Source organism: Equus caballus, chromosome 5 (genome assembly GCF_041296265.1).
Source record: "Equus caballus isolate H_3958 breed thoroughbred chromosome 5, TB-T2T, whole genome shotgun sequence".
Lineage (NCBI taxonomy): Eukaryota > Metazoa > Chordata > Mammalia > Perissodactyla > Equidae > Equus > Equus caballus.
Genome location: NC_091688.1, coordinates 102,536,801 through 102,548,175, shown reverse-complemented (window position 1 = coordinate 102,548,175; position 11,375 = coordinate 102,536,801).

Below are 11,375 nucleotides of genomic sequence, written 5' to 3'. Positions count from 1 at the left end.
CCATCACACCAAAACTATTGTATCTCTTTGCCCTTCAAGAAACCTTAAATATAAGGAATAGGTGTAGTAGTGCATTAGAATTCTGGCTCTGTCACTTACTGGCTATGTGACCTTAGAAATTTATTGAGTGTCCCTGAGTCTTGGTTCCCCTATCTATTCAGTGCAGATAGTGATACGCCCTTAGGCTGCGTGAGAGAATTAATTGAGATGCTATTAACCTCTAAGTACAAATGTTAAGAGTTCAATGAATGGTAGCTATTAGACCAGTGATTTCACACATTAAAAGCTGGGTCATCCAGGAAAACAGTATGGAGTTTCCTTCAAGAAATTAAAAATAGAACTACCATATGGTCCAGCAATTCCACTTCTGGGTATGAGGAAAAAAATAATTATCTTAAAGAGATGTCTGTACTCTCACATCCATTGCAGCATTATTCACAATAGACAAAGTATGGAAACAACCTAAGTGTCCGTTGACAAAGAAATGGATTAAAAAATGTGATATATATATTGTATATAAATATGTAATGGAATATTATTCAGCCTTAAAAAAGAAGGAAATTCTGCCATTTACAACAACATGGATAAATTTGGAGGTTATTTTGCTAAGTGCAATAAGATAAACAGGGAACGATAAATACTACACGGTATCACTTACATGTGGAATCTTAAAAAAAAAGAGTCAAACTCATAGAAACACAGAGTAGAATGGTGGTTGCCAACAGCTGGGGGGTGAGGGAGAGAGGTCAGTAAAAGGGTACAAACTTTCAGTTGTAAGATGAATAAGCTCTGAGGACCTGATATATAACACGGTGACTATAGCTGATAATGTCATGCTGTATGATTGATATTTACTAAGAGAGTAGAACTTGCGTTCTCGCCAAAAAATAAAAAGGTAAATATGTGTGGTGATGGATGTGTTAATTAGCTCTATTGTGGGACTCCTTTCACAATGTATATGTATATCAAATCATCGTGCTATACATTTTAAATATCTTTAGTTTTATTTTTCAATTATACCCCAGTAAAGCTGTGGGAGTGGGAGGGAGTGCTGGATCATCTAAAGGAAAAAAGAGAGAAGACACAAAAAACTTAAGGGCCGGCCCTGTGGCCTAGTGGTTAAGTTCATGCTCTGCTTTGGCAGCCTGAGGTTCCCTGGTTCAGATCCTGGGTGCAGACCTACACACCACTCATTAAACCATGCTGTGGCAGCGTCCCACATAGAAGAACTACAATGAACTACAACTAGGATATACAATGTGCACTGGGGCTTTGAGGAGAAAACAAAAATGAGGCAGATTGGCAACAGACGTTAGCTCAGCGCCAATCTTCCTCAGCAAAAAGCACAAAAAAAAATAATAAAGCAAACTTTTAAAAAAATAAATTAAATAAAAACTAAAATTAGAAACTGAAGGAAGATATTCCTACTGACCTCACAGAAATAAAAAGGATTATAAGAAAATACAATAATGCAAAGACAAATTGGTACCCTAGATGAGGTGGACAAATTCCTAGAAACACGCAAATTATCTAAACTGACTCAGGAAGAAATAGAAAATCTCGACAGACCTATAACAAATAAAGAGATCGAATCAGTAACCAAAAACCTTCTAATAAGAAAACAGTCTGGGACCACAAGTCTTCATTGGTAAATTCTACCAAACATTTAAAGAAGAATTAATACTAATCATTCTGAAACTTCCCAAAAAAATAAAAGGGGAAGAAACACTTCCTAACTCATTCTATGAGATGAGCATTACTCTGATATCAAAGCCAGATGAAGACATCAAAAGGAAAGAAAATTATGGACCAATATCCTTCATGAATATAGATGCAAACTCCTCAACAAAATACTAGCAAATTGAATCCAACAGCATATTAAAGGATTATATATATATCTACACACCGTGACCAAGTAGGATTCATCCCAGGATTGCAGGGGTAGTTCAACATAGGAAAAGTAAGCAATGTGATACATCACATTAATAGAATGAAGGGAAAAAAAACCCCAAATGATCATATCAATAGACACAGAAAAGGCATTTGACAAAATTCAACACTCTTTCATGAAAAAAACATTAAGAAAAATAAGAATAGGAGAGAACTTCCTCAACACGATAAAGGGATTTTATGAAAAGTCCACAGCTAACATCACACTCAAAGGTGAAAGACTAAAAGTTAAGATTAGGAACAAAACAAGGATGCATGCTTTCACCACAGCTATTCAGCATTGAACTGGAGGTTCCAGCAAGAGCAAGAGACAAGAAAAGAAATGAGACACTCAAATGGAAAAGGAAGAAGTAAAACAATCTCTATTCGCAGGTGACCTGTTCCTGTATGCAGAGAGTCCCAAAGAACACACAAGAAAGCTACTAGAGCTAACAAACAAAGTCAGAAAATTTGCAGGATACAAGATCAACAGGCAAAAATCACGTGTGCTTCTATACGCCAATGATAAACAACTCAAAAAAGAAATTACGAAAGCAATTTCCATAGCGTCCAAGAGAACAAAATACCTAGGAATAAACTTAACCAAGGAGGTGAAAGACTAGTATACTGAAAACTACAAAACATCACTGAAAGAAACTAAAGACCTGCACAAACAGAATGATCTCCCAAGTTCACAGAGAGGAAGACTCAGCATTGACAAGATGTCAATAATATCAAAGTTACCTGCAGCTGCAGCACAATCCCTAACAAAATTCTAACAGCCTTTGTACAGAAATGGATAAGCTAATCCTCAAATTCAAATGAAATTGCAAGGGATCTGAAAAAGCCAAAACAATCTCGAAAAAGAGAAAAGTCAAAGGACTCATATGTCTCAATTTCAAAACTTATTACAAAGCTATGTAATCAACACAGTGTGGTAGTGGCATGAGGATAGACATATACACCAATGGAATAGAACTGAGAGTCCAGGAATAAGCCCACACATCTATATATAATTGGTTTTTTGGCACAAGGGTGCCGAGTCCATTCACCGGAGAAGGAACAGTCTCTTCAACAAACAGTGCTAGGACAACTAGAGTGGCACATGTCAAAGAATCAAGTTGGACCCCTATCTCACACCATATATAAAAATTAACTCAAAATGTACGTAAGAGCTAAAACCATAAAACTCTTAGAAGAAAACATAGAGGTAAATCTTCATGACCTTGGGTTTGGCAATGGATGCTTAGATATGAAACCCAAAGCACAAGCAACAGAAGAAAAATTAGATACATTAGACTTCATCAAAATGTAAAACTTTTGCAAATCAAAGGACATTATCAAGGAAGTAAAAACACAACCCACAGGATGGGAGAAAATATTTGGAAATCTTATATCAGAAAAAGGTTTAATATCCAGAATATATAAAGAACTTCTACAACTCAACAACAAAAAGACAAACAACCTAATCAAAAAGTGGGCAAAGGACTTAAATAGATATTTCTTCAAAGAAGATAAACAAATGACCAATAAGCACATGAGAAGATGCTCGATATCAAGGAGCCACCACATGATTCCACCTATATGATATATCTAAAGCAGTCAAACTCTTAGAAACAGAAAGTAGAGTGGTGGTTGCCAGAGGCTGCAGGGAGGAAGAGATGAGCTGCTGTCCAATGGGTATAGAGCATCAGTCTGCAAGATTAAAAAGTTCTAGAGACCTGCTATACAGCATTGTCCTTCTAGTTAACAAGACTGTACTGTACGCTTAAAAATTTGAGGGTTTATTGTATGTTATGAGTTTTTTGCCACAATTTTTTTAAAAGATGCTCAGCATCATTAATCATTAGAAAACATAAATCAAAAATCACAACCACTGGAGTGGCTACAACCAAAAAAAAAAAGGAAAATAAAATGTGGGCGGGGCTGTGCATCCTGGTACGCTCCTGGCGAGAATGTAAAATGGTGCGGCCACCGTGGAAAACAGCTCCTCAAAACGTTACACGTAGAATTACCACCAGACCCGGCAATCGCATTCATAGGTATATGCCCAAAAGAATTAAAACAGGACCCAGATATTTATACGCCAATGGTCATTGCAACATTGTTCACGACAGCCAAAAGATGGAAACAATCCAAGTGTCCATCAACAGACGAATGAACAAAATGTGGTGTGCGTGCATGCATGTGTGCATATAATGGAATACTATTCAGCCATTAAAAGGAATGAAGTTCTGGTACATACTGCTACATGGATAAACCCTGAAACACTGTGCTAAGTGGAATAAACCAGACACAAAAAGACAAATATTATGATTCCACTTACATGAAATATCTAGAATAGGCAAGTTAACGGAGACAGAAAGTAGATTAGAGGTTATCAGGGACCCGGGGGAGAGGGCAGTGGGGCATTATTGCTTAATGGTTACAGAGTTTTTGTTTGGGGTGATGAAAAAATTTTGGAAATAGGTAGTCGTGATTATCTGCACAACATTGTGAATGCAATGAATGCCACTGACCATACACTTAAAAATGGGTAAAATGGCAAATTTTATGTTATATATTTTACTACAATACAGAAAATTTTAAATTAAATTTATCATCTTTCTCCTCCCTCCTCCCTAAAAAAGCCAGGCCATCTACAGTCAAGGTTGTCAGGTAGTTATCTGCTTTCTCGTTAACATTTATCTGAGCTCACACAGGCTAAAGCAGAATTTGAAGGGAGTATGGGCCCAGTGGAAGAGAAACAACTTTGCACCGTGGACCCAGAAAGTCTACCTGTGGCACCTTCAGAATATCCATAGAGGGAGGGGCTCGGGGTGGTCCCCCTGGCTGGAAGAGGAGGTAGCCCAGGACACTGGTTTTGAGCTGCAATTGCAGAGCAAGCACGCTGCTTCTGATTAGAACACGTTTTTCTGGGGCAGGCATTCGGTGCTGCCACTGAAATTGCTCAAAAGGCCTTCCTTTACATGCCTTCCGTTCTCCCAGAATTACGGCATTTTCACAGCCTGTGCCCTGTAAAATGGTGTGCTTTATATTGAAAAATTCAACTCAATTTGGTATTTATTATGGATCCACTATGTGCCAAGTCCTGGGTGAGACTCTTGGGATAGAGAAATTTTAAAGTCCAATAATTCATTAAGATGTCAGTGTTGCCTCAATGACTTATGTCCATCCTGGATTCCGTCATGAAGAGTTGTAATAGAAACTAATATTCTAGGTCAAAATAACAAACATTCTTTTCATTCCCAAAAGGCAAAGTTAGACAGGAATGTCACTGAAACTTAAGTAGTTGTTCCATAGTAATTTTTTTAAAAAATGTATTTCTTTCAAGAAGGCTTAGCATTATCTTGGTCAGCACCAGTTTCGGGATTTGGCTTTATAAGTAGTGTATTAGTTATCTATTGCTGCATTAAAAATTACCCCAAAACTAGACAACTTAAAACAACCATAATCATACACCCTCTCTTACAGTTTCTACAGGTCAGGAAGGGAGACAAGGTACAGTGGGGACAGCATCTGCTCCCTCATTTCTGTGGCTTCAGCTAGAAGACTTGAAATCTGGAGTCATCTGAAGGGTCACTTACCCTTAGCTGATGCTGGCTGCTGGCTGGGGGTCCGGCTGAGGCTGTCAGCCAGAACACCCATACGTGGTGTCGCCTTGTGGCCTGGGCTTCCTCACAACATGGTGGCTGGGCTCCAAGAGCAAGTGTTCCAAGAGAGAGCCCAGTGACAGCTGTCTTTTGTGACCAGTCTCAGAAGCCACACAACATCACTTGTGCTTCATTTTATTGGCCAAAGCAGTTACAAATTTCTGTCCAGGTTCAATGCACAGATCCCACTTCTCAAAGAAAACCATGATCATCATATGGGAGGAAGAACATGTGGGATGGGGGATGCATTGCTGCTACTGTCTTTGGAAAATAGAATATGCCACAAGCAAGGAGAGAGCTATGCAGTGTTTCCTGCTGTCAAAAGCTTTAGCTTGCTCTATCTCCCTCTTTGAAATTTGCTTTTAACTGGGGCTGACATTTACTAGCAGTCTTGTATAAAGCATCTTCTTCAAAGAATCCTATTCAACTTTTTTTCTTTTTCTTTTTCGCTGAGGAAGATTAGCCCTGAGCTAACATCTGTGCCAGTCTTCCTCTATTTTGTATGTAGGTCGCTGTTACAGCTTGGCTGACAAGTGGTAGGTCCGCACTTGGGATCCAAACCTGCAAAGCCAGGTTGCTGAAGCAGAGCACGCAAACTTAACCACTACACCACAGGGCCGGCCCCTCAACTATTTTTAATTACAAAGGAAAGATTGATTTGGTGAGAAGGCAGATGACATGGAAGATTTATCCAGAGCCGTCTGGTGAAAGTCACCACTGAGATTGATTGACAGGTGGGATGGTGAGTTAGTCAGTTGATTCATGCCTCACTTTCACCACCATGGACTTGAGGCTGCCTACTCCTGCACCTTTAACTTCCATTGCCGTCAGGGACCACTCTTATTACGGGTCCTCCTTGGTTCAACTGGATTTTAATTCCTGCCCCAACAGCTTTATTCATGCTATTCTCACACCTGAGATAATACTATGATATTTGTCAAGATGTTTAGTTGCAAGGAATAGATATCCACTAAATTAGTGCAATTAACGAATGCTTTATTTTAAGGTTTGAAAATTTTTCTGACCCGCATATTGATAGAGCCAGACTTCACGGAAACAAAAGCTAGAAAGAGAGCCTACAAAAAAATCAAAATGTTCTCTCCCTCTTAGAGCCTGTAGGGTCTTTCTCACTTCTGCGTCTTTCTACTTTCCTCTGTCTCTTCCCTTCCCTTCCCCTCTCCTCTCCTGTCTTCTCAACTCCATCTTCCCAGCCTCATCTTCTCTCAACAAGCTTCCTCTGTGTGCACAAATCGGGGCACGGCTGCCAGCCCCAAGTCTTCATCTTATACGCCCACCACCTGCCACCAGGAGGCCACACCCTCTGTCTCCCAGGACAGATTGTTGAGAGCGAATCTGAGGGAAAACCCCAGCCCCACCATCAGCTGTGGCCAGGAAAGGGAGGGTCAGGTGATCAAAATATGGCTGCTAAATCTTGCACATAGGCAGGGACTACGAGCCAGGCATGCACCCCAAACATTATTCTACACTAATTTCTTTGTTTCTTTCACAAGAGCTGATGAACACTATTGGAGAAAACTCTCAACTGCGAGCATCAGTGCTATTGCTTCCCTCTTTGTCCCCCTCCCCAGAGCCCCAGCGCACGGTTGCGTATCCTGCTTGTAAGTCCTTCTAGTGTGAGACACTGCCACAGCATGGCTACTGACAGATGGGTGGTGTGGTTCCACACCCGGGAATGAACTGGGGCCGCCAAAGCGGTGAGAGCACTGAACTTTAAACCCCTAGGCCACCAGGGCTGGCCCAGTTCATTAATTTTTTAAGAAAATGTTTTATTGTGGTAAAATATACATAAAACAAAATTTACCATTTTAACCACTTTTCAGGGTACTGTTCAGTGGCATTAAGTACATTCACATCCCTGTGGAACCATCACCACCATCCATCTCCAGAACTTCTTTGCATCTTCCCAAACTAAAATTCTATAATCATTAAACAATAACTCTTCATTCTCCCTTGCCCTGGCCCCTGGCAACCACTCTTTTACTGTCTCTCATTGATTTTTAATATTTCTTATTTACTAATATATACATAAATTTTCCTCTACGTATCCTTCTGCTGCTGTATGTTTTGATAAGCAGTGCTTTCACTCTTGTCTAAATATTCCATAGTTTCTATCACAATGTCTTCTTAAACCTGCGAATTTAGAAGTATGATTTTTAGATTCCAAAACATTAGGATTTTTAAACTATCTTTTGATATTCACGTTTATAATATGATATTGCTATATTACATTGCGTGTTCCGTATGGTGTTGGTTCCTTAGAATATGTTAAACTTCCTTTTGTCCCAGTATGGGTCAAGTTTTAAAAATATTACATGTATGCTTGAAAACAATGCGAAATGTATCAGAATACCCATTAATAGTGACTTAAGGGGCTGGCCCCGTGGCCAAGTGGTTAAGTTGTATGCTCCACTTAGGTGGTCCAGTGTTTCACCAGTTCAGATCCTGGGCGCTGCTCATTCAGACATGGCACTGCTCATTAGGCCACACTGAGGTGGCGTCTCACATACCACAACTAGAAGGACCCACAACTAAAATATACAACTATGTACTTTAGGGATTTGGGGAGAAAAAGCAGAAAAATAAAACAAGAAGAAGCTTGGCAACAGTTGTTGGCTCAGGTGCCAAACTTTTAAAAAAAAATAGTGACTTAAGCAATAACGACTTTTAATTATCTTGCATAACTGGAAGTCTGGAAGCTGGAAGCTCCAGCGTTGAAAGCTCAGAGCGATTGCGCCATCAAGAACGGAGCCTCTATTTTTCCCCTCCTCACTCTCCTTGGTCGCCATGTTTGGTCACAAGATAGACATGTCACAGTTGCAAACGTAACGTCTTCACACCACTGTTCCAAGCAGAGAAGAAGGGGATAAAAGTCTTCCCCCTCATCAAACTCTTTTATTTTATCCCAAAAGCCCTACATCCGGCATTCCCTTAAATGAAGCTGTGGCCATCCCAAGCTGCAAGGCAACAGGAAAGCAGGAATATGGAAAAGAGGGACAAGGCACACATGATGTGTCCCCTACGTGATGGAAACTTCTCTATCTCGGGTAAGTGGCTTGCCTGGTCACAAACAGGAAATAAGCACTGGCATTTCTTATACCTGCAATCAAATACCATGAACCTAAAAGTGCCCTCTTCTCCGAGCCCACGGGTGGAACCAGTTACGTAGTCCTGTCCAGTTACAAGGGGGCTGAGAAATAGAGCTTTCCATGTGCACAGAAAACAATATTCGTGAATATAGCAATGGCTACCGCACCATCCATGCAGCTTTTCATTTCTATAAGTCCTAGAATACTCTTTTTCAGCACACCTGCTCTTTTTTTAATAGACTTTATTTTTTAGAGCACTTCTAGATTCACAGCAAAATTGAGAGGAAGGTGGAGAGAGATCCCACACACCCCCTGCCCTTCCACACCCACATCTCGCCCGTTACCAGCATCCTGCACCAGATGGTCCATCCGTTACAACTGATGAACCTATTCTGACACGTCATCACCACCCAGAGTCTGTCGTTTACATTAGGCTTCACTCTTGCTGTTGCACATTCTCTGGGTTTGGACAAATGTACAATGGCATATATTCCCCGTGATAGCGTCATACAGAAAAGTTTCACTACCATAAAAATCCTCTTTGCTCTGCCTGTTCGCCCCTCCCTCCCACTAACGTCTGGCAACCGCTAATTCTTTTACTGTCTCCATAGTGTTGCCTTTATCAGAATGTCATATAGTTGGAATCGTACAGTACAAAGGGTTTTTCAGATTGGTTTCTTTCACTGAGTAACATGCATTTAATTTTCCTCCATGTTTTTCGTGACTTAGTAACTCGTTTCTCTTTCAGCACTGAGTAATACTCCATTGTCAGGATGGACCACAGTTTATTCATCCACTCACCTATGGAAACACATCTTGGTTGCTTCCAGGTGTTGGCCAGAGTGAATAAAGCTGCTATAAAATGTGTGTGCAGGTTTTTGTGTGAACATAAGCTTTCAAGTTATTTGGGTAAATACCAATAGGCGCAATTGCTGGATCACATGGTACGAGTGTGTTTAGTTTCGTAAGAAACTGCCAAAATGTCTTCCAGAGCGGCTGTAGCATTTTGCATTTCTCGCTGCTCCACATCCTCGGCAGCGTTTGGCGCTGTCAGTGTTTTGGCTGTTGGCCATTCTAATAGGTGTGGTCTCATTGTTGTTTTAATTTGTATTTCTCTGATGACATCTTTTCATATGCTTACTCGCCATCTGTATCTCATCTTCGGTGAGGCGTCTTTTGCTCATTTTTTAATTGGGTTGTTCATTTCCTTCTTGTTGAGCTTTAAGAGTTCTCTGTAATTTTTGATAACAGTCCTTCATCAGACATGTTGTTTGCAAATATTTTCTCCCATTCTTCTCATTCTCTTCACAGTGTCTTTTGCAGACCAGAAGTTTTCAATTTTAATGAAGTCCAGATTATCAATTATTTCTTTCATGGACCATGCCTTTGGTGCTGTATCTAAAAAGTCAATGCCATACCCAAGGTCATTCTAGGTTTATATCCTATGTTATCATCTAGGAGTTTTATAGTTTTGTGTTTACCACTTACGTGATCCTTTTTTGGGGGGTGGTGGGGGTAGATCAGCCCTGAGCTAACATCTGCCACCAATGCTCCTCTTTTTGCTGAGGAAGACTGGCCCTGAGCTAACATCCGTGCCCGTCCTCCTTCACTTTATATGTAGGATGCCTACCACAGCATGGCCTGACAAGTGGTGCCATGTCCACACCCGGGATCCGAACTGGCAAACCCTGGGCCACTAAAGGAGAACGTGTGCACTTAACCGCGGCGCCACTGGGCCGGCCCCTGTGATCCATTTTGAGTTAATTTTTGTGAAGGGTATGAAGTCTGTGTCTAGATTCATTTCTTTGCATGTGGATGTCCAGTCGTTCCAGCATCATTCGTAGAAAAGACTATCTTTGCTGCATTGCATTGCCTTTGCTCCTTTGTCAAAGATCAGTTGACTATATTTATGTGGGTCTATTTTGGGGCTTTCTGATCTGTTCCACTGATCTATTTGTTTATTCTTTCACCAGTACCACCCTATCCTGATTACTGTAGCTTTATACCAAGTCTTGAAATTGTGTAGTGTTAGCTCTCCGGCTTTATTTTTCTTCAATATTGTGTTGGCTATCCTGGGTCTTTTGTCTGTCCATACGAACTTTACAATCAATTTGTCGATATCCACAAAATAACTTGCTGGGATTTTTATTGGGATTGTGTCTACGGATTAAGTTAGGAAGAACTGACATCTTAACAATATTGACTGAGTCCTCCTATGCACAAACGAGGAGTACCTCTGCATGTATTTAGTTCTTCCTTGATTTCTTTCAACAGAGATTTTTTGAGAGCAACAAATCACATTTTTATTGTGAAATATTTCAAACATACGGAAAAGGGCACAAAATAATATAACAAACCCATGTACACTAAATATTGTTATTTAGGCATTTTACATAAATTATTTTTCTTTTTTTAACTGGTTCATTTTTTCCTGTTTGTTTTTACCATCTTAACCATTTTTAAGCATGCAACTCAGTAATATTAAGTATATTCATGTTATTGTGGAATAGATCTCCAGAACTTTTTCATCTTGCAAATCTGAAACTCTATTCTCCTTAAATAATAATTCCCTGTTTCTTCCTTCCCCCAGCCCCTGATAACACCATCCCATTTTCTGTTTCTATGAGTTTGACAACTTAAGTACCCAGCATAAGTGAAATCATACAGTATTTGTCTTTGTGTGATG